The sequence below is a fragment of the Podarcis liolepis genome, assembly GCF_965112155.1.
Source record: "Podarcis liolepis genome assembly, chromosome: 12".
Taxonomy (NCBI): domain Eukaryota; kingdom Metazoa; phylum Chordata; class Lepidosauria; order Squamata; family Lacertidae; genus Podarcis; species Podarcis liolepis.
Window position 1 is genome coordinate 23,059,145 of NC_139563.1, and position 27,661 is coordinate 23,086,805.

At 44.4% G+C, this 27,661-nt stretch overlaps 1 long non-coding RNA gene across 1 annotated transcript in view; it reads left to right on the forward strand.

Moving 5' to 3' along the window:
• The first annotated feature begins 18,336 nt into the window (after positions 1 to 18,336).
• Positions 18,337 to 27,661, forward strand: part of LOC310689699 — a 40,301-nt gene continuing 30,976 nt past the window's right edge. Inside the window, exons 1-3 of the long non-coding RNA XR_014517587.1 lie at positions 18,337 to 18,535; positions 21,241 to 21,293; positions 23,833 to 23,998. This is a non-coding gene — a long non-coding RNA (uncharacterized lncRNA). The remainder of the gene's footprint in view (positions 18,536 to 21,240; positions 21,294 to 23,832; positions 23,999 to 27,661) is intronic.

Below are 27,661 nucleotides of genomic sequence, written 5' to 3' on the forward strand. Positions count from 1 at the left end.
TCATAAACCGAGGTGCCACTATATTTTCATGCTGTGAACCGCCCTGAGAGCTTTGGCTGAATGGCATTAGGCAAATTTAATAAATATTAATAAATAAATGAATAGACAACATTGAGCTAGATGAACAGAGGCATTCCTAAGCTCCCTTGCATCCTTGGCAAGGAGCCCCACCCCCCCAAGTCCTGTGACTCCGAGCCACTCCGAGGTAAAGTGGGGAGGCGTGATTTTTGTTCCCCCTCCTGGCCTGTGTCTTTGGCATGGGCCAACCTGGCCAAGCCCTAGGTACGCCCCGCTAGATGAGCCAAGGGTATAGTGTGACTTCCTTTGTTCCTGCATCAGGCTCCCTCTCCTAATCTCTCAGACCCCATCCTTTAGCAACAAGGTTTCACTCCAGATTCTTGGAGTCTGAGACTCAAAAGGTCTGGCAATCCGCATTCTAAAGCCAAAAACCTTTGAATAGCAAGGTTATCACAATAATTTCTTTCCCTCAAGCTGTAGTTCAACCCTCAGAGAATTACAGTCCCCAGCAACCCCTAGCAAACCTCAGTGCCCAGAATTATTTGTGGGTAAGAATGTGGGAAGTGGGGACAATGTTTGGTTGAGGAGACTGAATGAAATCTTAGTGGGACTGTGGCACATGAGTGTGGTTTGGGGGAAGTCAATGGCACTCTTGTTACCTGATTCATTGGCAATGAGATCGGCTCTTCTTAATTTTAAAGGAGACGTACTCTGGCAGAGAAACCCATACATTTTGGTCCATTTGTGCTTTTTTTATTAGTAAAGTAAAAAGTCTGTGAAATTCAGACCTTTTATTAGGCCCTTCAGTTTATGCAGTTTGGGGAGGTAATTATTTTAAGAATAATTGCTCAAGATGTTACCTGAGGCAAGTCATATAAACAGAACTACACGCTCAGTGGCATATTGTCCCAATACCACTGGCAGTAGGAAGCTTTAAAATCTCTTGCTTACTTGGAATTCCTGTGGCTTAGCATTCATTATCGGTGCCAGAAGGGAATGAATGGCAAAGGGAGCACAGAAACAAATTTTGTTAAATTGGGGTAAGTATTAAATTTAACCATCTAAAAGTAAACACAATTAACCTGAAATTTTGATCATATCAAAGTTATATCTCTCGCAGACTCTGGAGACTGAGTGCCGGTTAGAGCTGACAATACTCGGCTTCAGTGCTTTTTTCTGGGGGAACGCAGGGGTACGCATACCCCTAAACATTTTGTGAATCTAACGGGAGAAGAAACTAAAAAAATTAAACTAAATTAAATTAACTAAATTAAACTAAAAATTTTAGTTTCTTCTCTAGCATAGTGAATTGTCAGTTCCTTTGCTACTCCCGATGGCGGCCTCATTTCCTGCCATGGTGTTTCTGCGTCTCAGATGGAAGCGAACATTTAATGTGTGAAGTAGGAATTGGAATCTAGCATGGTGATTGGTCAGTTTTGTTGTTACCACCTCCAATGGTGGCTTCATTTCCTTTCCCATTGATTTTCTTGAGTCAAAATTAGAGTACCCCTAAACCTTTTTTTAAGGGGGGGAAACCCTGCCTGGCTTGATGGACGAATTGTCTGACCTGCTATAAGAAGCTTTTTATGTTATTGTGTATGGCTTTATATTTTTAAAAGATAAAGTACTTTTTAACTGTTGCAGTTTGGCACACGTTCTATGCAAATTAACAAAATGTATTTTTAAAAAGAGTCATGTTGCATTAAACATTTACAAATGTAGTTAGTACATTGTAATGGAAATGTGGAAGACCTTTGTCTTGTGAGGAGTTACTGGTGAAAGTTAATGGTTCCTCTTATGCTCATACCTTCTTTTTGGGGTGTGTGTGTCTGGGACTCTTTAATTAGCCAGGCTTATTTCTTATTTTGTGTTCAGACACCTACTGATAAAGTGGCTAGTTTCTTATCTATTGCTTAGTCACAGGGAGCTCTTTGCAGAATTCAAGGTCAGCCACCTGTTAAAGGAGCCTGGTGTCATGTAATCTCTAAGAATGTTTGTTTGAAAAATATAAAAGGGATTGGAGACTCACCTCCATGTAGGCTGCATTTTTCTTTGCTCTTTGCTCTGTTTTCTCATCCTGCCTGTAAATGCACACACACACACACACACACACACACACACACACGTTGATCAAGGAACAGCCCTGGTATGCTCTTTGCCTTGTCTGGATCCAAAAAGAACGCCTGATCTTGGCAGAACAAACATAAGCTTTTGTGAACCATAGTCCACTTCAACAGATGCATGGATTCTCAGCTGTCATGCGCACTGATGTAAAGGAAAGGAAAATGTAAAGGTTGGAGTTACATGGCAATGGAATACAAAAAGTACAGTCTGTGATCAGGGCAGTTGCCATTATTGGGCAGAGTGAGAGGGATGCCTTAGGCAGTGGATACTGGTATGTGTGTGGTGGCAGCAGCCCCCCTGCCATTGCCTCATTGCCTAAGCTATCCTGCCCTACACCGCCTGAACTTGCTTCCCTCAGGTGTCATGGAGGACACCTGATGTGTGCCATCAGCACACATCTATCTTGCAAGGGAAAGGTTTCTAAAGAAGAAGAGGAGGAGGAGGAGGAGGAGGAGGAGGAGGAGGAGGAGGAGGAGGAGTTTGGATTTGATATCCCGCTTTATCACTACCCTAAGGAGTCTCAAAGTGGCTAACATTCTCCTTTCCTTCCTTCCCACAACAAACATTCTGTGAGGTGAGTGGGGCTGAGAGACTTCAAAGAAGTGTGACTAGCCCAAGGTCACCCAGCAGCTGCATGTGGAGGAGCAGGGAAGCGAACCTGGTTCACCAGATTACAGCTCCACTGCTCTTAACCACTACACCACACAGGCTGCACAAACAAGGGCACAGTTTCCCCACTCTGGATTTAAAGTTTCTGTGCAGTAAAATTGGAGTCAAAGGAAGGATGGCAGGACTTCCGGCCTCAAGCCACAAATCAACACTACTACATCAGGAAAGTTTTTGTTATAAGCCATATAGTGAAACCACTTAAAGCAGTTGGACACTCCAACTTCCATCTGCCCCAACCAGTTTTTACATGGCTCACTGAAGAGTTCTATTAACTGTTGGAAATCTGCTTTAAATTGCTAAACACATTGTGAAAAGTTGCCCAGCTGCACGCACCACCATATGCAGGATTAGGCTTTCTACACAGTACAGAGAACCGTCACAGATTCAGATCTGAAGCAAAGGTCTGCGAGTGGTGGCACTGAAACATGCCTAACTCAGTAAAGGAAAGGATTGCAAGCCTGTGCTGCTGAAGATACTTCAGGTGAGTCTTGTTGTTCTATTTCAGTGTACACCACCCACACACACAAAGCTCAGCCATGCCATGCCAAGACAGCCTTAAACAATGAGATGCATTTGGTTGGTAGCTAAGCATGTGCTCTGCTAGATCAGATCTATACAAAAGATTGGTTTTGTGCAGCACATTTACTATTAAAGTTAGAATAATATTCATAGCACATCCAGGCAATCTATGGGAACAGGAAGCGGCATATTCCACGCCTCCCCAAGTTGTACAATTTAAAGAAATGTAGGGTCTTTTTAAAATGACTGCTGGATGCGTTAAAAATGCATCTCTCTACCAGGCAGGAAAGTCTCATTAAAGTGGTGCAAGCCTCAAAACATTAATTTTGCAGGGCTTCTGCAACCTTGCATTGCTGTTTATGGGTCTAAGAAACAGATGTATTTATTGTTTAACTGGGCCAATGTTTGTGTGTGTTTTGCAGATAAGAAATACTATACTTACTATGCTGTGTATTGCTTCTATAATAAGAGGGGTTTAGCATATGTTCATATCTGTGTATGTTTTAACTGAGTTGTTTTTTTAAAAAAGCATTGGTTTTATTTTTAAAGAACCTGTATTCGGGAAATGGTTAGGGAACATCTGATGCTGAAAAAAATATATTGGTTTCCTTCATCTCCCTTCCATCACTTGGCAATAACTTCAGTTGATTGCATTGTCTGAGGTATTGCAGCCATAGGATTAGATCCCAAGCACACTTACATGGAAATCTGTTGTTACTGGGGGGCGCAGCTTCACTGTCATTTAAAGCATGCTCTAGCACCTTGACTCTAAATCTCCATTTTCTCCTGTACAGTATATGTGTAATCAGAGATATATGGTGAATGGTCATAGCTGCATGGCAGAATATCTCATGTTTTGCATGCAGAAGGTCCTAGATTCAGTCCCTGGCATCTCTAATTAGGGATTGGGAATGTCTGTTGCCTGGAATCCTGGAGAGCTGCTGCCCGTCTGTGTAGGCAGTACTAAGCTAAATGGATCAATACTCTGACTCAGTATAAGGGAGTTTTCTATGTTCCTATACATGGATTAGGACATGCAGTAAAAAGGTCCCATTAAAATTAATAGGACTTTGCTTCAAATAAATGCTTTCAGAACTGAGATCCAGAAAAGAATAAGTTTGATTTTTCTCTCTGTGTTTGGCTGTTAACAATTATATATTTTAATGGATGATTTAAAAAATTTAACAAGGGCAGCCATGTTTGTAGCTAAGGGGGGGAGTGCCAAAGTTCACAGACAAGTAAATACCTTTATGAGGACTAATCAAAAAAGTTTTTGATTACTTATTTATCCAGCAGTGGATTTTATTTTATAATCATCTAAATAGTTACAAAATGTCAGCAGGGAAACCACTTACAATCATCTTCTTCCAAACGATTTTAAATATTACAAAAAGAGCAAATGGGAACTCTGAAAACCTGGAAGTACTAAATGCATAAAGAAAGCAATTGTTTCAAAGTTTTGTAATGTTGTTACAGCATTTTAAAGGCCAGTTAAGGGTGGAATGGCAAGAAGAGCAGACCAATAACATTTTTAAAATAAGCCATATGTGGTCATATGTGTGTGTGTTTTAATGTTTTGAAGTTCCAGTAGGCGAAAGTTTCCAGTGGCACTAGGGAATAAAGTCTACTTCTTAACAATATGTGCTGGAAGGAGAAGGTGGGGGGGGGGGAGAGAAACAGCAAGTTGTAATGCTTTGTAGTAGGGAATGTGACAAAATGTTAAAAAGTGAGAGTGGGAGTATTAGGGGTGTATGTGATAAAACAAGAGCTGGTACCCTAAACTTATGGAGGTTGCAATTCCCACCCTACTGACCTGGGAATAAGCCCCACTGAATTTTGCAGGAGTTACTTATGAGTAGACATGGTTAGGGTTGTGCATAATGAATTGATTTGTTAACTTCAGATTTTAAAAAGTGACCTTTTGTTTGAGATAAGTCACATTGAGATAGTCACCGACGCTTCTAATGGCAGTACAATGGGCATAAATCAGAGCTGGGGGCAATCTGCTTGACATTTAAAGCTTCATCAGAAACAAACTATCCACCAAAGGGGCATTGCTGATCTGCAATTATAACAGATGCCTGCAGTCAAGGTTTTGGTCCATAAATACCTATGCGAAAAATGTGACTCCTGCCAGCCCTATCCAGCATGACCATAATTCCTCCTCAAAACGCCCCCCCCCACTCTTTCTCCCTTCCCCTGCTCTTTCCTCTGTGATAGGCACATGAACTATTGGCAATGTGTGAGGACAAAGGCAATATAATTTAAGACATAGGCAGCTTCATTACCATTATACTTGGAGGATCCTTGTGAATTTTGAGCCACCCTTTTGCGGACATGCTAGATTTATTCTGCACTGGCCTTGAAAGCCATTGTGGTCAGGTATGCAGAGTGGCCTGAGAGAGCCTTGATTCTGAAGCTATCCACTGCAATAACTGTCTAGAGCCGAGATTCTAAGGTCGTGTACACATTACTGGCTTAAAACACAGCCAGGTCATTTCCCGTGTTTCAAGTCACCTTTGCATGCTGTTGTACACACCACAGAAGGGGGCAAGGATGTCATCACACACATCATATTACCTGTTTGGTTTCCCTGCCCCTGCAACACCCTCACCCATATTCCTGAAGCGCAGACCCTCCAAGTGTCCTTATTTTCCAGGGACAGCCCCGGATTTACAGAAGCTATCCCAGTTTCTGATTTGATCCCGGAATGTCCCACTTTTCCTTAGGACGTCTCTATTTTTATTGGAGAAATGTTGGAGTGTATGGAAGCGGTCGTCAGCACATGTGCAATGGCTGTATGAAATGTGCACACCTCAGCTTAAACATGAAGTGAAGTTTTCCTTTTGGATTGAAGCTGGTTTCAGTAGAAACACATCAAACAGCAGATTATTTCTCAAGAAACTACTGGATAGCTCTGCACTGCAGGCAATGTTGTATGTGCATGGATTCAAATGCCAGCAGGGAGAGTGTGTTGGAGCCAGAGTAAATGGTAATGTGGACACAGCTTGGGATGGACTAAGGAAAACAGCTGTCAGTGTCTCTCAGACATTCTTTTTTTTAAAAGATATGTCTGAAAATGTAAACTCTGAATTGGACAAAGAGTTCTCAAAAAACACATATATCCTCAACTACAAATTGGTATAAAAGTCCTGAACAGATTTACTTAGAGGTTTAAATCCCTCTGGGTTTTAATGAGATGTGGCTTCACTTAAGTCCATTTAGGATTTCAAACTTCATCTGGGTAATTTCTTCTATCTTCTCCCACCTTCATCCAAAAAAGTGATTAGCCCTATGAGAAACTTCTCCAATCTGCTTTTGGAAGGGTTGTGTGTGTGTGTGTGTGTGTGTGTGTGTGTGTGTGGAATGAAGCACTGATTCCAAGTGCCTCCCCCCCCCCCCACTCCCACTCCTGCCCTAGGAAACAGAAAATCAGCATGGAGAAGTCTCGACTTCCTAGCCTTGATCATCAATGTGAGCTCAGAAGCATTCTTCAGGGTCTGTGGTTCTCTAGATTGGGGCCAATATGTGGTGTAAAGGGGATCCATACATATGAGAAACAAAGGCATGGCTGTTTCGTTAATGCTGTGCTTAATTTGCATTGACAGCAGCAAATTGGCCTTAGCAACAGAATGCCCACGTGCACAGTGAAATCTAGATTTCTCCCACTTATTCATTTATTTTTGTCAAAAAAAAAAAAAACAGTCCCTGAACTGGGAAAGATTGAATGTAGTTGGGTTGCCAAACTTTGGTTCATACAAGGACATTGTCACACAGCATTCCTGAGCCAGTTGTGCCAGGGCCCTGTAGATAGGACAGGTAGAGGCAGGTGCTGGCAAGCTGGAGCCTTGAATCTTGAGACTCTATAGCTCTGGAGAGCCTTCTTCACCAAGCAAAAAACCCCATTGAATATGTTTAAAGAAGGATCCCTTTCCCTCTAGTTTCAGCTGCCTTGTGGCCAGGTGGACTGCCTGAATACGACAACCAAATGTTTTCCTGTCACTGCACACGGAATCTCTGATCATGCATCTGCGTTGTGTAGAATATGTGCAGACAATCTCACTGAGTTCTATGCTGCTTATTCTCAAGTCAATGTGAATAAGGTTATATCCGCACGCTACATATCGTGTTACTTTAACTGCCGTAGCTTCCCCCAAAGAATCCTGGAAACTGTAGCTTGTTAAGGGAGGTGACCTCACAGTCCTAGCATCTTCAGCTATAGTTCCCATAATTCTCCATGCCTGTTAAGGTGGTAAAAGAGTGCTTCAAATGTATGGTGTGGCTGTAATCTAGGATAGATAGATAGATTACATAGATTATGAGGTATAAATGGAATAGGATTTAAGATTCACATCCACCATTAGGCCTTGAAGTTCACTGGGCTGGTCTTGGGCTGGTCACACACTCTCAACCTAATCTACCTCACAGGATTGTTGTGAGGGAATAGAAGAAGAAGCATGTGTGTTACCTTAAGTGGCTTGGAGGAAAGGGAAGAGGGAGAAAAATGCAATATCATTATTGTCGTAATAATAACGTGGATCCAGAATTGGCCTTCACAGTCGCTTACAAACCCACTCACTGTTAAGACCTTGTTCATGGAAGACAATCTTACTTGGCTAGGAGTGACCGCCAAAGAAGAAGAAGAATCATAATCAGCACATTGTGGAAGTGGAGAGCATGGAACATTATGCTGTGTACCCACTATACTTTTAAAGCACATTCAAAACACACTGTTTCCCTCAAAGAATTCTGGGCCTTGTAGTTTTCTCCTCACAGAGTTACAAGTCCCAGCAACCCTTAACAAACTATAATGCCCAGAATCCTTTGAGGGAATCGGTGTGCTTTGAATGTGCTTTAAAGGTATAGTGTGTACACAGAAAGGGTTCTTTGTAAAATAATAAAAAGCACTACAAGGCACAGATGCAAACCCTGAAAGAAAACCCGCGCAGCCCCTTCTCTTGCCGCCCCTTTGCCTGGCTGTCCCTGGTCTGGCTCCATTGGCACATGCAGGTGGTTTTTCTACACGGTTAATTTACGGCCGAGTCTCTGCCTGATACTTAAGCTGAAATCATTAACATGTGTCCTGGGCATTACCTGAATGGAAAAGCAAGTTCCCAAGTTGTTTTGCTCCGGCAACTGCCCTGTTTCGATTACAAATCCGCCTCCAGGCACAAAGTGAGCTGGACACCTAGGGTGAAGCTAAAGAGTTATTTGTTCCCTAGGTGGACACTAATGAATGGCTGCAGTGCTGCCCTGAACAAGGGGGTCCCCAGTATTAAAAGTTTAATAGAAAGCCTTTGGAAGCCAGAGGCTGAGAGGGAAAGAAGGGGCGGCGAGGGAGAGAAGCAAAGGCTCTCAGGCTCTCAGTGGACCATCCAGGAGGAAGCAGTTGGGGCATTGCAAGGAGCTAGATTCCCCCCTGCCCCACTCTCTCTCAGCCAGGCATCACAGAGACTTTGACAGAAAATTGTCAGCTCCTTTCCATGGAAAGAAAAACAGTGAAAGAAACAAGTCTGTTGGCTTGTTGAAAGCTAATCACCTGAAAGTCTTCTAATTCCTTCAACTGGTTTCCTTTCCCCCCTTCCTTCCTTCTATCTCTTTGCTTCTTCATTTTTCTTTCCGAAAAGTGTCCTTTGCTATTTGCTCTCTTAATTCCTCTCCTTCCAGGCTCAGCAGCTCAATAAAGGCACATTCCAGAAGGGCAGCCGTGTTAATCGGTGACAGTCAGAAGAGGAAGCGGGGAAAAGAGAGTCTTGTGGCATCATAAACACCTAACAGATTTATTGTGGCATAAGCTTTCGTGGACTAGGGCCCACCTGGGGATGGTGTTCCATGTCTCTGGCTTATAAAAACCTAGGCCACAAGATCAGTTAATTGCCAAGGCGGTGGTGGCTGGTGTCCATTGGTCTGGTAGGGTCAAAGGTAGGAGGTAGAGTCAGAGCCAATGACAAGCCGAGCCAATTGATTCTAGGTTTGTCTCTGTTGCATTCCCTGTGGGGTTCTACAAAGGTAAGACCATTATTGTTTTATTGTTATTTATTAAATTTGAACACTGCCCTTCGTCCGAAGATCACTGCGCTGTTCAAAACATAAAAATACAAAATGAGAACACAAAATACATAATAAAGCAAAAACAAACCAATAACCCGTCTCCCACAAACACATTTAAAAGGCCATAGAATGTTAATCAGCCAAAGACCTGTATTTTTTTATTATGTATTTTTATTATGTATGCTTTATTAGTCTCGTTAATATGAGACTAAGGAGGAGGAAGCTGGCAGCCAGGGCCACCTCCTAGACTGGCTATAAGGGAAAAAGGCATTCAGGCAAGCGGAGCTGGCAGTCATGGCTCCCCTCAAAGAATTTCTGTGATCTGAGGTTTGTTAAGGCTGCTGACAGTTGTTAAAGGTAAAGGGACCCCTGACTATTAGGTCCAGTCGTGACCGACTCTGGGGTTGCGGCGCTCATCTCACTTTATTGGCCGAGGGAGCTGGCGTACAGCTTCCGGGTCATGTGGCCAGCATGACTAAGCCGCTTCTGGCAAACCAGAGCAGCGCACGGAAACGCCGTTTACCTTCCCGCTGGAGCGGTACCTATTTATCTACTTGCACTTTTATGTGCTTTCGAACTGCTAGGTTGGCAGGAGCTGGGACCGAGCAACGGGAGCTCACCCCGTCGCAGGGATTAGAACCGCCACCTTCTGATCAGCAAGTCCTAGGCTCTGTGGTTTAACCCACAGTGCCACCCGTGTCCCTTGAGAGTTGTTAGGAGACCCCTATTCCCCTCACAGAGCTACAATTCCCAGCGTTCTCTGTGAAGAGCGATTGATTGCCAAACCACTGTGGGAATTGTAGGTGCACACTTCTATAAGGGGTGTGGGTCTGCTGCAACAGCAGAGGTGGTGTTGAGATCTCAGCAATGGGATGGGGGTCAGCTGATGTGGATCTTTTCCAGTTGTCCAGCCTCCCCTCCCACCTTGCTGACACTCCAGTCAGCAGAGAGCCAGTGTGGTGTAGTGGTTAAGAGCGATAGACTCGTAATCTGGGGAACTGGGTTCGCGTCTCCGCTCCTCCACATGCAGCTGCTGGGTGACCTTGGGCCAGTCACACTTCTCTGAAGTCTCTCAGCCTCACTCACCTCACAGAGTGTTTGTTGTGGGGGAGGAAGGGAAAGGAGAATGTTAGCCGCTTTGAGACTCCTTCGGGTAGTGATAAAGCGGGATATCAAATCCAAACTCCCCCCCCCCCTTGCTAGGGAATCTCACTGCTCCATGAATGGGGCAGAACAGGGAACCAACGGGACTGTCTCCCTTTTCCAGACCTAAAGGCAGAGGGAGCAGCCTTTGTGTCAGACTGCTCCTCCCTATTGTGCCTTTTGCACCTTCCTCCTTTCTTAGCAGACAGCAACTCTGCTGTCTTGTACCAAGAAGACTTTCATGATAGAACCAACCAAACTTTTCAAAGGTGATGGGAGATGCTGTTGATGGCAAGGTATAAACAGATATAAAAGAAGAATTCCCTGGATACCAAATTCCAGGTTTCGGACAAGTACTTTTTGGTGAGAGAACCCCAGCAGAGATTTAAAATCACAAAATATGCAGAAAAGTAAAGTGTGGAAATATAGGCTATTAGACCTTTGAAATATGCCCTTTATAAAGTGAATTATATGTTTCCCTCTTCCCCTAGCATAGCAAAGACCACATGTTTGGTAAGTTAAGAAAGGGTTTACTTACAAACTCTTTTCCATATAGCATTCAGAAAAACTGCACAGGCATTAAAACTTGGTGAAAGTTCCTAAATTATTGGTATGGGAACTCAAGAGTAACTTGTGTGCGCCATGTGATCTGAACTGGAGCAGCCAGCTCAGATGCCCTCACATGTTGACCTTCTCAGGTAGACTGGAGGGGAAGAAAAACTTGATTACCCAGTCCCTCCCAAGGTGAGTAAAGCCTGGCAGGACAGCTTACTCTATGGTCTTAACCTCTTCATGCATTAATATGATCTTAACTCCTTCATGCATGCATGTTGGTTATATGAGGCTGGTTATATGAGGCAGTGAGGTCTCACCAAATATCTCAATGGGTAGGCAAGTTAATCTTCCCCTTGCCCTGCTTTCTTCTAGTTATGTATGTTCTTCTTCCAGCACAGACAAATATATGCTGTAGTCCTACAGTTCACTTACCTTGGGAGTAAGTCCCACTGACCTCGCTGGGGCTAACATATGAATAAACATGCATAGGCTTGCACTACTAAAAGGCAGCCAGAGAAGGGTGGAATAAAGGCACGGCCCCATGACCACTAACCAGAGTGACCTTCATCTTACATGAACCAGTCTCCAAAATTCCATCACCAAATGACATACTGCAACCCTCTTACTTTGCAGCTGTATCTAGTTGCCAGATGGTGACCGCGGCTCAATAAATCCAAGACAGCATCAGAGGGGCCAGAGGCAAACCTGATACAGGTCTGGATCTCATCTTACATCAAAGTTAAGCCATGAAGGCACTTGCACTCCCTGTTACTTCTTGCAGTGTGCAGAAAGGGACTCTGGAGTGAGGCAGGCAGACTCCAGATGTGTGTGGAGCACATACTTATCCATCCACACAAGGGAGAATAATGGGCTCCTTTTTCACAGGTCACAAGAGGCACTGGGAAACAGGTGCACAAGTCACTCTTACATTTACGTTTTGAAGCTTCTTGCAATGCCTGAAGCAGGATGCACAGCCCTGGAAGAATGACTTTGGCAGCCGGGGGTATTTCCAGAGGGTCACTTAATTTGCAAGTGGGTCATTGGGATATCATAAACAGGTTGTCCGCAACCATTTTGGTTTTGTGTGTTTTTTCTTATTGGATTCCCACGCAAAAGGGTTAATCCACAGTAAAGGGGGCAGGGAATAAGGACTAACAGAATGATTGGGAACTAACAGTGGAAAGCACTTGGTTTTTTTGTTCTGGTTGCTGAGTTGACATTTCTGCCCAGATACTCTGAAAAGGCCTCACGTTGGGAAAATCAGGCCTGAGTTACTGCTTAGGTGGCTAGTCAGCTAGCTGTAGTAGGCACAGAAGTATTGCTATTTCTCTAAGGGTTTTTTCATCCTTGGCCACCAAAAGAAGAAAAAAGAGCCACTATTACTATGAATATAGTGAGTACTTTAAAACTGTAAAGGGTAATTTATTTTTTCAGGTCACTTTAAGCACAGCTTTATTTTTCAGCTCAACAACTTTGGGTGGGTGCTCCCCCTAAAAGAAATGGGAGTTCCTGCACCTCTTTTTCTAGAAAAAACCTCTAGACTTTAAGTTATCTATTTTAAGTTATCTATTTCCTTATTGCTGGCTGAGTGGAGAACACAACAGAAAGTGAAAATCTAAGAGGTGAAGTCTAACTGTAGCCCATAGCACAACATTCTAATATTTACCTCTTTAAGGGTCATACAGGCTTTTTTTTTCCCAGGACCACAAGTAATTATGTGGTGATTGCAATCAGGAAAAAAGCATCTCCACCAGCGAAAGTCTTGAGTGAGCAGGTTTTTTGGGACTCCTGCAGATGATTCTTCTGTTGCACACTTGCCCTGCCTTATTCAATGAATTTTTCAGAGGGTCTTATTTTTAATTGGCTGCTGTTCTTAAAACAAGCTGTCACTCTTTAAATGGACGCTGCCATTGTCTGTCATGCCACAAATTAAAAAGACAATAAAAAACAAACAACCTAGGCAGGGGTAAAGCCCAGCTTCATTGCCACACCATGGCTACAAGTCTGAATTTAAAGCACATTTAAATGTATCATGGGATCCGTAGTTTGCTTGATTGCTGGGAATTGTAGCTCTGCAACTGCCACAATTCTTTGAGGAGAGCTATGTTCTTTTACACATAAGGTGTGGATGTAGGCGAGCAAATAGTGAATCAACTCTGCATCCCAAGTGGCAAACGCAGATTACTCGGACAGTAACCCAGGGCAGGCATGCAGAAGGATCCCAGAGAAAGCAAAAGACAACACAAGGGAGAGGGGCTGGAGATGCATCTGTGCCTACCCAAACTACAGCAAGAACCAATAGTTATCCTGCACAGCAGAGAGAGTTTTAATAGCATCTCCCACTGAAGTCCTGCTGGCTTGAGAATTAGCCTGCTCCTGTGGAGTTAAATGGGGTGCGCTTTGCAGTTTTCACTTTCCCAGTAAATGTCTATTGCAGTCTTATAGCTTGTTCCCACGCATGTGCTCTTGGCTTTTTAATAGTCTTTCTGCAGGCTGCAGCATAACAATTTCTTTAAGAAAAGAAAGGCAATTTATGAAAAGATGAAAAAAGGACTGTGCCTCATCGCTGTGTACTAATCCTCCGGTCTGAATGTATAAATAATACTTCGCTGTCGGAAACGACCTTAAGACATTGCGGTGCTATGTTTAGGTACAGCTAGATCAACTCACTTTGCAAAGCAGCTTTTCGCAGGTGTCTCTGTGGCGCAATCGGTTAGCGCGTTCGGCTGTTAACCGAAAGGTTGGTGGTTCGAGCCCACCCAGGGACGGTTTCTGTTTTACTCTGCTAGCCGTCACAATTATAATACTTCGTTTTATCTGGGTACAAGGAGTCGGAGAGGGAGGAGGAGGAGGAGGAGCAGGGGAGGGGTCTGCGGCGACGGGGCAACAGCTGCGTCACGTGCGTCCCCGATATGCGGCGGGCTGGGCGAGTAGAGGCAGCTGGACCGCAGCAGGCCTGCTCTGTAGCAGCAGGTCTAAGGGCCACAGAGGTCCGGGGGCTTTCCCCCCCCACCCCGTGCCTCTTACTTGCAACACCCGTGTGCAAAAGGGATGCGTGCATAGGGAGCCCCAACTGCCCAGGGAGCTAGAGGAGAAGCTGCGGTTGCACTGCCGGCTTCCTCCAGAGCAAACCTTGGGCGCTGGAAGCTGGCGCTCGCTTGCCTTTGCAGCTCCCCGGGGAAGGGCCCCGCAAGGGGGGCTCCCGCTCCCGGGCCCTGCTCTTTCTGCCCCACGGAATCTGGGACGTTTTCTTCCACGTCCGGCTCTGCGCTCGCCTTCCGCGATCGCAGGCAGGAGGAGAGGGGGACCCTCTACCCGGCAGATGCTGCTGCTGTTGCTGTTGCTGCTTCTTAGGCAGACCTAAGCAACCCCTTTGCAGCAAACGGTCCCTCCGGGTTGCTGCGGCGGTCTTGGTCGCCCAGCATTTATTTACCCCCTTCCTCGATGTTGGCTAGAGGACGAAAGGAAACCCCCGGCCGGCCCTCCCTCAGCCCAATCCTCCTCCCCATCCCCCTTTGAATGCATGGCGACGTTAATAATTATTGGCATATTGATCGAAGTGGAGAGAGCTGCGTTTAGGCGAGGGTCGCTCCGCTGCGCCCGAGCTCGGCTGCAGCTCCGTCACGCAGGCAATTGATTCTCATTACAGCGATCGTGCAAATAATCAGCTGCAGCGCTCTGTGGGGCACGTCGCGTGTCACAGGATACGTGTGTGTGTGTGTGTGTGTGTGTGTGTGGAGAGGGAGGGAGGGAGGCGGAGCAAGAAGTGGGTGCCAAGAGGAAGAACACTTATATAACAGGATCGATTGGAAAACCGAGCCAAATTCGCGTTCAGTTTCGTTCTCTCTCCCCCTCTCCCTCAATTCTGGTTTGCTGCTGCTGCTGCTATTGACTGCCTCCTCCAGGAGAGGTTGGGATCCCGACTGCACTTTGCACAACGAAGCTACAGTTATTTTTCAGGCCAGTCGGCCACCCCTCCCCCCACTTTTCTTTCCTTCTTTAGCAAAAAGTTGGTAATAGCACAATTCTATGCGTGTCCACTCTGATGCAAGCCCCCTTAAGTTCAGTTGGACTGTAAATGTTGCGAGAATTGTAGGTGTCCCTGCAAAGAGTGAGGGAGCTCCGTCTACATTTTGCAAGCTTTTATCTCCCCCCCCCCCAAATATTCTTTCATTTCGCAAAAAAGGGGTGTGTGCGGAAAGTATTGTCTTTTCTGGTCCTCTCCATTCCTTTGGCCAATTTAAAATTGCACTCCAGGTTTTTGTTTTTTTGGCTGGGGATGAAGACGGAACTGAGTTCCACATTCGCTTAACATCCCGTTTACGCCCAGGGGTTTTTATTCTTCAAACTTCAACCTGTGCAAAGTAAGGCTCTTATTTCGCTCAGAAAAAAATGCATAATTTAAGAAAATTATCGGAATTCCCAATACAAATCCACTTTCTCCCTTTACCAGCCTCCTTTTACTTTTCTTCCTGTTTTATTTAAAATAATAACACTGAAAAGGAAGTCGAAAGGACAACAGTTACAAGCCTTAAAAAGTCTCGACCTCTCATAGTTTCAACTTCCTATTTTTTATATTAAATTTGTTCTCTAAAAACAGTCTTTGTAAGGGAAACTCCCCTTTTAAAGCAGAGGTTAGTTTTGTTTCTATTCCTTCCTTCCCTTTTTATACGCCTTTTTCACCTTGGAGAAGAGCTATACTGTCAGCGCACAAAATGTTTTTAAAAGTGTCTGTTTTCATAAAATTCCAAGTAAATGGAAGGATAATGATTAACCCATGCATCCAGTCAGAGACATTTTATATTTCAAGAGAGTCACCGAATAGTTTTGACACAAGCTTTCATGGACGGCTGTCTTCTTAACCAACAGACAGCTGCAATGTATATAGTCCAAGGAAGTTTATGCCATAACAAATAGGTTAGGCTTTCAGATCCCGCAAGACTCTTCGTGGCTTTTGGTGGCGCAACAGAGTAGCTCTGGATTTTGAATAGTTAGATCGCCCTATCACGCTTACGTGTTAATTTCAGCAATGGGGCAAGTGTTTGGCACCGCATAAAGGTCGCATGAGACTTAACCCAGCCCAAACGAAGCACCTCTGTGTTCAATGAGATTTACTCCTATGTTAGCATAGGTTGCTTCTCCCACTGAAACCTGCTGGATTTAAGAGTAGCTTAAGGGTAATTAAGTTACATAGGAATAAGTCTCATTGAACACGGGGTTTACTTCCGAGTAAACATGTATAGGATTGTGTTGTGAAGTGCTGAACTTTGGCAGGATCTTGCCTTTGTAGTTGTGCAGTACCATAATAAAGGTATCTTTATTATATAACGTGTTTAGTTATTATGGTGCATTACTCAACACAGAAAGCTAGAACTAGCTTCTAAATCTCTTCGTGACGAGTAGAAAAGTAGTTGGGAGCTTGCATCGGAGGAGCAATTTATTTTCCATATGGATATTCTCCATCTCCCAACCCCCACCCCTCTCAAATCAAATGTGGTTTTTTTTAAAATAAAAACATCGATTTTGATGGAAGGGGTTTTACTCTCAATGAAGAATGTAAAATGAAAATTCTAAACCTTTGAGGTTTTCTTTTACTGCTTCAGTAACAAGAGTACATTTTAAATATCTGTGTAATGCTGGTATTGTGAAGTGGAAAATTCTACACCCATTGTCTGCATTATAAAAAATAATGGGATAAGCGGTTTTAAATCCAGCTGATTTCAACCGGACTTTTAACATGCTTCTTAGAATCATAGGGACCCAGGAAACTGATTTGTACCGAGGCAGATACAAATCAGGGTCCATCTAGATTCTGTATTATCTACACTGACCGGCACTGGCTCTGTAGGGTTTTAGAAGAGTCTTTTCTCCAGATCTACCTGGAGACAGCAGGGCTTGAACCTGGAATCTTCGGTACAGAAAACAAGTATTTTGCCGCTGAACCACTGTGGACCTCCGTTTAGGATCTGCCCATAGTTTATTTCAAGTTGATGGAAGATGTATGTGCCATTGCAGTGTGTATGTGTACACATACAGATATGTTCAATGCTAATCAAAACCTTTTAAAAATTGCATTTACAAGGCAAAATGCTATGGATCTCCACTTTCTCGGTTCCCTCCTGGCCTGTCGGATTTTAAAGGGATATGACCTCCCTCACCACAGTGTGACTTGTGACTTGGCAGATGAAATCGCCATTTCCCTCCACCTGTACTGTATGTCAAAATTGCGTTTGGGAAAAGGGTGTTGAGATATATCTATATCTATATAAGTAAAGTGATTTAAAAAGCAAGTTTCAGGTAAAACACAAAAGAAAGCCCATCTTTCCACCTGACATTTGACCAGGATGCGAGGGTCCCCATTCATTTCCACTGCAACCCACCTTCCATGTGGTTTTCCTCCACCCACCCACCCACCCTCTCGCCTCCCTTCTTCTTTCACCTGCCTAGGAATCCTATCCCCACGCGGCAGCTTCCAGTTATCTGTGAATTCTCCTGCTGCAAGTCATCTTCTGCTGTCACCGCAAACGCAGACGGCATTTGCAAGTCCTGGATCGCCAAGCAGCAACCCAAACTGCTTCCAGGGACCAGCATGGCAGTCGCTCGCGAAGAAAACTCGTAGGGAGAGGATTCGCTGAAGGAAGCTTTCGCCCTCCGCCGCTCCCAACCTGGTGCCCTCCAGAGGTGTCATGATTCCCACAGGCTCCACTGAACCCATGCACATCGGGCAACACCCCGAGGAAAAAGCCCTCTCCCCCAAGCCCCACATCTCAGCCTCGGGTCAAGAGACTCCAGAAGGCTGTGTTGTTCATTGAGAGCAAGAGATCATGTGCGATCAGGACTGTGTATGGGTATATATATGCTGGGGATGCGTGCAGGGACCCAACACAGCGAGGAGCGAGCCAGGCTTCCGGGGGGGGGGGCAGCCCCTCAGGAGGCACCCAAAAAGGCGCACGGGAACACAGGAACTGGGTGTGGTCATCGGGTCCCTGGAAAATCCCAATTTTATTTTTATTTTTTCTCTGGGTAGCTTTATTAAAGCGTCATGTGTCTCTGCGCTGTGGGGCCCTCTCTGGCTCGTTCCGACTGCGTGGGGCGCTGGTCTTCTGCCTCCCCATAAGTCCTCTTGACCAGGTGGCGCCCCTCGGCCAGCAAAAAGAAGAGCGCGGCCCAGGGCCCAAGCAGCGCCTCTGCTAGGCCGGCAGTTCTATGTGCCGCAAACCCCGTGACTGCGCGTTGATTCGCTGCTACCAGCCCGGGAAGGGATCGGATACGCCGCGTGGCCCGGGGAAGGGCCAATGGCAGGGGCAAGTGCTTCTTCCCACCCTGCTGGAAAGGGAGCTATAGAAGCCCGTTCGAAGATGGTGTCTCTTTCCTTCTCTTAATCGAGGCCCGTTGAAAAAGGGCGGGAAGCAAGGATCAAAGTAACGAGGTCACGCCGGCCTCGTCTTAAATCCGGGTTAGGCGAAATCAGTGCTTCTTTATGGGGGTACGCAGGGGTACGCACACCCTAAACGTTTTGTACTTTGTCCATTTAGTGTAATTATTTCCCTCAATTTAAACTTTACAGTAAAATGGTGGTTTTCTTGAGTCAAAATGAAGTACACCTAAACTTTTTTTTTTTAAAGCACTGGTCGAAATAGTTTTGGTTTTGCTCGAAGGCGCCCTAATTTTTCACCCCAAAAAATTGAAAGGAAAAAAAGAAAGTAGAGTTTCCTTTTCTCCTGACACATTGGCCTGGAAGTTTTTTGGACCCTTTAAAAGGTGCTATTAAAGATGCAGAATAATATGCTGAGGGTGGATAGCAGTGTAAATTGATTAAGAAACAACATCTCCATCATTTTGATATGTTAAACTGGTGGTCGGGGAAGGAGAACTTTCCAGGAACTCTTTAAGTTTCGCGTTGTTCCATGCCAAGAAGTTGTGTGGCAGATAGAATTCAGCTTTATGATAATCAGTAGTAATAATATAATCACAATAATTATTACAGTAAACAGCCATTTTAAAATGGCTTTTTTATTGCTTGTGTTGCTGTTATTCGGTGGTATTAACAAGCAGAGTTGTAAGGTGGTCCACCTGTCCTGCTTCCAACACCAGCAAGCCACACTGTTCCTCCACTGGCTGTTTTCATTCTCATATATATTTCATTCTCTCAGCTATATAAGGTTAATATAAGGATATATGAGTGGGTTCATATGCCTGCAAGTTTCGGAACATGGGAAACAGCTATAATAAAAGGGTGCAGATAATAGCCATCTTGAATATTTTAATCCATCCCTTTCCAGGGCAGTTAAACATAAATCCTGGCTGGAATTAAACTTAATGTTTCTATTTCCCTGTTAACACTGTACTGAAAAATAGCAGTTTGGATGAATTTAATTAAATGAGGAAGTAAGTGAAGTTGAGTTGAGTTTCATAGTTTCTGAAGGCTCTTGATCTAGAATATGAGAACAGGCCTTTTATGTAGGGGGGAAGGTTGTTTAAATAGGAGCCACAACAGAGTATTCCGTGGGGGCCGAGACAACAAGCTCACAGGTTACATTACTCAGAAGGGCTTTGCTCAGTGCAAATTCTTTCCACTTTTTGCTAGTTACTGTTTTACTTTCCTTGGATCAGTGCCCTCTTTGAATAAACTTGGCAGAATGACTTAAAGAAAAATCCAAATGAGAGCCTCAAGAGACAGTACTAGATAACTAGAGGCTGCCTTAGATATGGTGCACCAGTACTGCAGTAATTCTTTCAGTTACTGATACTGCCGTTGCAAACTTGAAAAACTTAAACAGGCCCAGTGTCTGTTGGTGAATGTATATGCAAGCCTCCCAGTTATGCAGGACAGCTGTTTTTCCATTCAGTTTTTTTCTGATGAAGAATTCTGTGCTACCTGGAAGTTTTTGTATCCTGTCACCATGTTGCTTTTTCAGAAACCAGTTGTGGAACTTGATTTTAGGTAAATGGACCATGAGATTGGGTGAGCAGGAACTACAAAGTAATTGGGTGGTTATAATGCATCATTTGCAAAAGAAAACACTGATTCCTTGCTCTTACAGGGATATGTGACATTTCATTCTAAGGATACAAGCAGTGCTTTGTAGACTGAGAACAAACCTATGATGTAATTTGGAGAACATGAAGTTGATGGGAGAGGACTTGGCTGAGCTGTAGGAATGCTTTAAGGTTCAGTGGGGAAGGCCTTGAAACTCAAAGGTCGTGGATTTTTAAATGTTTCCAAGTTAATAGTTTGTAACTGAGAGTCCAAGGTATTTAGGAAGCAAACATTACAGGGTGGGAAGATTAGTGAAAGATTCTTTTCATGATATAGTAATCAGGAAAAGAAGGACTGAGAAGCACAATGGGCAAGCAGTAAAGGAAAATATGATTTTTTAAAAATCCTATTTTAATTCAGGGAATGTTCATCTGGTTTGGAATAAATGTGAAAGCACTTAAACTATGATCCAGATTCCAGACTAGCCCCACTTTTATATACGTGCAGATGAATTATTGTTCCCCCTCCATGTGTAAGGGCTGAATAGCTGCAGATTCACAGCCTTTAGGGAGAAATTGTATTCTCCTTGCCATACTCCATTCAAAAAGCAGCTCCATTGACATTAATCTGTGTAAATGGTTTGAGGACTGCAGCCTTAAAGTTCTGGCAGTGAAATTGAGGCAGACTTTGTTATTGTAGCTCCAAGAAACTCCTTGTGGTAGACGTGGAGATGAAGTACGGCACTGAGTGTTGAGTCCAATGTAGCATCTTATTTATATCAATTACTAATTTGGAATTAAAGTTCAAAATGTTTCAGGTCAAAGGCATGCAGACAGGCCTAAAGGAATACTGTACTTTCCTTTACATCTTCATAAACATTTATTTTCATTTTGGAAAGGCTAACGAAATGTTTGCCAGTCCAGTGGCCCAGATCCTTTCCATTTAATTTACGTACATGTGGGTAGATTATGTACATGTGGGCCAGGCCAAATTTCCAAATAAATACATGAAAACATGCAATCCATATATTGGGTGATAATGTTAGAGTAGGCCTATTAATTTCATTGGGTCTACCCTGAGCATGATTTAGTTGGATATCACCTATTTAGATTATTTTCCTGTGTCATTTTCTTTTTCACAGATATATCAATCTATCTAACCTAGTACCCTTCTTTCAACAGTGGCCATCCAGATACTCCTGGGAAGCACACAAAACAGGGCTTCACTGAAATAGGTAAGTATTCCTTGAACATCTCAGTCAAGAGGTAGAGTGCCTCTGAACAGAGAGGTTCTGCTTTAGCTATTGTGATTGATAGCTGTTGGCAGACCTCTTTTTCATGAACCACCAACTGAGAGTTTCCTATATTTACCTTATTTTAGGTTGCAGTCCTCTAAACACTTGCACACGTACCTCGTGAGAAGTTCCATTGAGCTCACTGGGACTTACTTTTTTTTGCTTTATTTTTTAGTAGACATGCATAGGAAGAATTGCACTCTTCCAGTGCAATCACAGAACCATAAACCTAAGTATTTAAATAGAAATAATTTAGCCCACCTAGATAAACCTGGGAAACAGTATTCATAATGTTATTTGCGCTAAGGTAAATGGATTGTTGCTTGTAGTAGTAGCAGCAGGTGAACTCTGCTACTATGGAAATTGATTGTAAATTTGCTTATAACAGAATGCACCAGTATACCATGCTCAGCAAACAGTTAAGTGTAAAAATAACCAAGATTTTATTGTAAATTATGTATTGTTCCTTATTTACTATACCATACTTTATGTGCACTTTTGGATTCCGATTTGATTGAAACTCATAAGATCAAAGAAAACCTGTGGTTCTAGCGAAGGGAGCAGCTTATATTTGGGTATTGTCTTTTCTCTCTCCCCCCCCCTCAAGCATTTTAAAGGTGTGGCTTATATTCGGATGTGGCTTATATTCGGGCCAATACGGTATATGTTTTCTTGTGCTTTTTGAAAGTCCTCCATGAGAAAAGTTGCACCCGAAGTCTCTCTATTGAGGCTGATGCTGCAGAGCCAAACCATGAATGTTTTTATACTATTCCACTCTCACGTCTCACCAGAATTTTATTATTTTAGTCCCTAATCATAGTTTCTTATTTTTGTCCGTCATAGGCTAGGAATTTGGGACAGAATGTTTTTCTCATTCTGGTTCCAGAAATGAAAAGACACAAAGTAGTTAAGGTAATATTATCTTACATTTGACTGAGGCCTGCTGAAAATGTAGTAATTAGGAATTTAAATTGGAAAGAAGATAAGGTTTGCTGCAGTAAAATTTTACTGATAGATAACAAGTAGGTCAGTTTTCATGAGCTAAGGGAGCTGCGAACGTTACATAACAGCTGGATAGAAACCCAGTGAGGCCAGCTGGGCTGCCTTTGGAAATTTTTAGAAGAATTTGTCAGAAATGTGGAACTGCAGCCGGCTAGTATAGGTTCATAGCCTCTGTAATTTTTTCAACAACCTTAGTTGGAAGAGGGCAAGCAAGCACAGCCAGATGGCAATTCCTGTATCTTTTTCATGAAGTGTCTCAGGGCTTTCAGACAGCTGTAGGAGTTGAAATACAGTTTGTGGCTTTACATTTAAAGCACATTAGTTCTCCCCAAAGAATATTGAGAACTGTAATTTGTTAAGGGCGCTGGGAATTGTAGCTCTGTGAGGGGCAAACTATAGTTCCCAGGATTCTTTGGGGGAAGTCATGTGTTTTGAATGCATTTTAAATGTATTGTGTGTATAAGTTGTCTCTGTGAGTAAGTGTGAAGAAATACAGATTATTGACCCTCTATCACATCAGTCTTTCTGTAAAGAGTTCTGTAGGAGGCATTCTAGTCTATCAAAACAACACCAACTACTTTCCATCTCATCTTATAACTTGCCTTACGATGGCAGTGAGTCTTAAAATTGCTAAATGCTTTGTTTGAAATGTCGTTTCTGTAGGGGTGTGACTTGATATTAATGGAAAAACTGACCCTAACAAAGCCTGAGACCAAAGAAACACACAAAACCAGACCTTTTTTTATAAAACTTGGTTGAGCTTTATTTCCGACACAACAGCAAAAAATATATATGGTTGTAGCCGACCAACAACTCAAGGGGACATATGTAAATATACTGTACTTTTATTTGAATGAGATACATTTGTGTGTATTTGAATGATACTGGGACTGCACTTGAGAGGTGGGAAGGAAGGAGTTTTCCTTTTTGATTATGTTTATTATGAGATTTTTAAATACCACATTTTTTGCCCTATAGGACGCACTGGCCCATAGGACGCACCTAGGTTTTTTTGGGGGGGGGGGTAAAGAAAAAAAAATTATTCCCCCCTCCAGCCGCGGCTTCAGCGCGCTCCGGGCAGCAGGCTGCTATCCGCAGCCTAGGGAGCCCTGCGGGCTCTGAGGAGGATGTCAGCCATTTTAAGAGGTTGACATAGGAAGAGGCTTTGCCTGAACAGCTGAGCCCAGCCTGAACATTTTTTTAAAACAGAGGTTTTTTTCCCCTTTATAGCTGAGAGGACAATCCAGCGTTCTTAAAATCAATACGTGTTTTGTAAATTACTATAGTAGGATGAGGACTCAGGCCTAAGTTCAAGGCAGTATCTAGCTTTACATAAGAAAGTAGTGCTGTATACTCATCTAGGGATAATTCAGTGGGCTATTCCTTTTCTTCAGCTTGGCTACCGAAAGGTCTTCTGCTCTCTTAATTATCCTGCTTTGTTTTCCATTGATTATCTGTTCTCTCCTGCTGCCCACAGGCCTGGAACAACACATAAACAAACAAACAAATCTCCAGAATCTGCAGGAATCACCCTGGTGGGGAATGTGCTGGTGAAACACCCAGGAATCAGCTCTGACAAGTGGGCGGAACTGCCCTGATGAGAAGGATGACCTGATGTCATCATGATGCCAGATGATTGATAGGTAGATGGCTGTTTTTTATATTTTATATTTAAAGTTTTATTGATTTTTTTCAAAAAAGAAGAAGTGCAAGCATAGCAGGAAGAAAGAAGGAAGAAACAAAGAATAAAAAATATAAACCATAAAGCGTCAAAACCTATAAGGACAAAAGTACAAAGATACAGCACAGCTCCAAAGGGGCAATAAAAGTATTAACTCTGTAATGGGTTTAGGGGTTGCTCGTGCGTAAGTTGCCGCCACTCCTGGCTAGGTTACCTGGTTGGACCCTTTCTGACTGAACAGCCTCTAGCATCGTGACTGTCTCAGTCGCTGGCAGAATCCGTCAGTGGGCGTTTCTTAAACTTTTTCCAGCACAAAAGCTCTTTGACTCCTAGTCTCCGCCTAGTCTCCCTGCGCGGAAGCCTTCTGCGCAGGGAGGGTGTGGGCAGCGGAGGACCCGTACTCTCTCCGCTGGTCTCCGGCGAGGAGTCTTGGAGCCTCCTCTCCGATTCCCCCATCTGCCCCCCTTCTCTCCTGGTGTTACGCTGATTTCCTTCCTCAGTGGACGGGCTGCCTCTCTCCCTACTGGGACCCTCTCCGGCATCCCTCTGGAGCCTTCCCTCTGCCTCTAGCTCCGATGGCAGTTCCCTGACAAACTCATACAAATATTCCTTTTACAAATAACACAGATATGTAAAAACAGACGTATTATCTATCTGTGAGTTCCATCATCACTGAGAGCAAAGGTTCTACAAAGTCTTAGCTGAGCCAAAGGTTTGCGTAACCTGGTACCACTGAGCAACAACATCCCTCAATATTCATATGAGAAATAAGACCATGCCATACGTTAAAAAAGGTCGTTTGAGCTCTAACCTTTACATATTTTTAGTTTATGAGCTATCTTTTCAAGGAGGGCAATTCACCGAGCCCTGGAGACTAAGTAATCCAAATTATTAAGGTGGAAGGTTTTCCAGGATTTGGCAACTGAACCCTGGGCTGCTGCTAAGAGATGAGAAATAAGTTCTTTGTTTTTCACATCCCATTCTGTTTCTATATAATGGTTCAAATGTGTCTGATGGAAACGTGGAGTAAGAGTTTGTTTCTTGAGCAAAGAGATCTCAGTGAATACCTTATTCTAAAATTCAGCTGCCTTTGAGCAGTCCCACCACATATGTTTATATGTATCCCCCTCTGTGGCAGCCCTTTAACACAGTGAATATTATACCTGGATATTATAAAGGAGAGCTCTCGCAGATCAAGGTACTAGCTATGCAGGGGCGCCGACTTATAAAAAATATTGGGGGGGCCCATACCGGGGTCCTGCCGCTGGTTCGCTCGGGTAGCCGGGAGAACGCAGTTCGAGGTGGCGGTGTTGGGGAGAGACCCTCGCTCAGGGCGCCACTAGACTTGGCGGCCGGCGGCCTATCTGGGGGGTTTTGGAGCGTATTTCGGCGGAGCGATTGGGGAGGAGGGGGCTTGTTGCCGGATTCTTCAGCTGAGCCGGAGATCCGCTGCTGGGGGTCCCTGGGCCGAGTTGTGAGCACGGCCTGCTGAAGGGAGATCCAGCCGATTGCACGACGGGGACGGCCGGGGCTCTCCGGCTAGGGCGCGCGGCTGGCTGGCTGGCGAGGGAGCAGGTGGGGAGGAGGCGGGGATCCTCACTCTCTTAGGAAACGCACCCGCGCGCCCGATTGCCACGAAGTCCGAAGGGTGCGTGTGTGGAATTAAAAAGCAAAAACGAGATACGGGCAGGGCAGGCAAAGAGTTTTCTGCAAGAGGATGGAGGGCAGGTTGAAGAGAAAATCACTCAGGATGAGACAGTCAAATCAGCCATGATAAAATGGGCTCAGGATATTGGGTATAACATCGTGTTTGAGGACTGGGAAAGGTTATGGACCAGCGGAATGAAATTCACGGCATGTAATGCCTTGAAGGAAAATATTATGAAAATGATTTATAGGTGGTACATGACCCCAGTCAAGCTTGCAAAAATATATCACCTGTCTGATAATAAATGTTGGAAATGTAAGGAGGCTGAAGGGACATTCTTTCACCTCTGGTGGACTTGTCCAAAAGTGAAGGCCTTCTGGGAAATGATCTATAATGAGTTTAAAAAGGTATTTAAGTATACCTTTCCCAAGAAACCAGAGGCCTTCCTCTTGGGCATTGTTGGCCAGAAAGTGTTAAAGAAGGATAGAACTTTCTTTATGTATGCAACTACAGCAGCTAAGACTTATCGCAAAATATTGGAAGACACAAGATTTGCCCACACTGGAAGAGTGGCAGACGCAATTGATGGACTACATGGAACTGGCTGAAATGACTGGCAGAATCCGAGATTTGGGAGAAGAAACAACGGAAGAGGACTGGAAAAAATTTAAGGACTATTTACAAAAACAATATAAGTTGTATGAATGTTAAAAATTTACACGATTCGGAAACTATAGCTTCAGCTATTAGATTTGGGAAACAGGAAATTATATTTTAAGTAAGAAAAGGTCAAAATCTAAGGTAATACTATGTTTAATTTAAGATATAAGTAACTGATGAAAAGTATGTTAAATTTAGAGGTATAGTATTTGAAAAGTACAAAATAAGGTACGAAACAAGGTAATAATTTGCTGATATCTTTATTATAAAGAATGCAGGGTAAGAGAGATGCGAGGAAGTCCAGTTAGTTATATAAAAAATGTGTTAAATGGTTGGTTTTCTTTTCTTCTTTTTCTTTTTTTCTTTTTCTTGTTCTTTTACTTTTTTCTTCAGTGTATGTTTCTAACTTTGTATTTGAAAACTTAATAAAATATTTATAAAAAAAGAAGAAGAGAAAATCCTTTCGCTTTTCTGGGGCTCAGGGAAGTCTCAGAGCCGGAGGTTGGGGAAGGGACCCCCTTTGCTCTGCCCTCTTCTCCCGTCTTAGATTCGCATGGGGGTCCCCGCCCGAGCTTGCCTGGCCACCGGGCCACACAAGGGCCGCGCTCTACGCGGCACACCTTGCTAGCCGCGCAGCTGTCCTCCGTGGCTGCGGAGCGGCCCTGCGCCGGTGCCCAGCCCCTCTGGGCGCCCGCTGCGCTGCCAATGACAAGCGGGCGACGTCGCGGGCGGGGAAGGCGTCGCTTTCTTTCCCGATCCTGCATCCTCCCAGTCTTCCAGCCCTTTTTTGGGTTGGAAGCTCGTCTCGTTCGCCCTTCTCCTTTCTTCACCCTGCGCGCAATTTTCCTCCCTCGTCTCCCTCCCCATTTCTCCTTCCTTCCTGACTGACTGACTGACGGGCTTGGGCTCGGGCTCGGGCTCGGGCTCCGGGTCGGGCTCGGGCTCAGGCTCAGGCTCGGGCTCAGGCTCGGGCTCGGGCTCGGGCTCCGGGTCGGGCTCAGGCTCAGGCTCGGGCTCGGGCAGCCACAGCGTCGGCGGTGTTGGCGATCGGCGGCGCGGGGGGATGGCCCTCCCGGGGGAGCCGGCGCTGCTCAATGGGGTTGCCAAGGAGACAGGCCGGCCGCCCCCCTCCCCCGGCCCGGCGCCCCCCGCCGCGCCGGTGCCCGTTATCGAGCTGGTGCGCGCCGGGCGCCCTATAAAAGCCGCGGACGCGCCCACCGCCGCCCGAGATTATTGGGGGGGCTGAGCCCCCCCAAACGAATTTTTGAGGGGGCTCGGGCCCCCTCAAGCCCCATGGAGTCGGCGCCTATGTAGCTA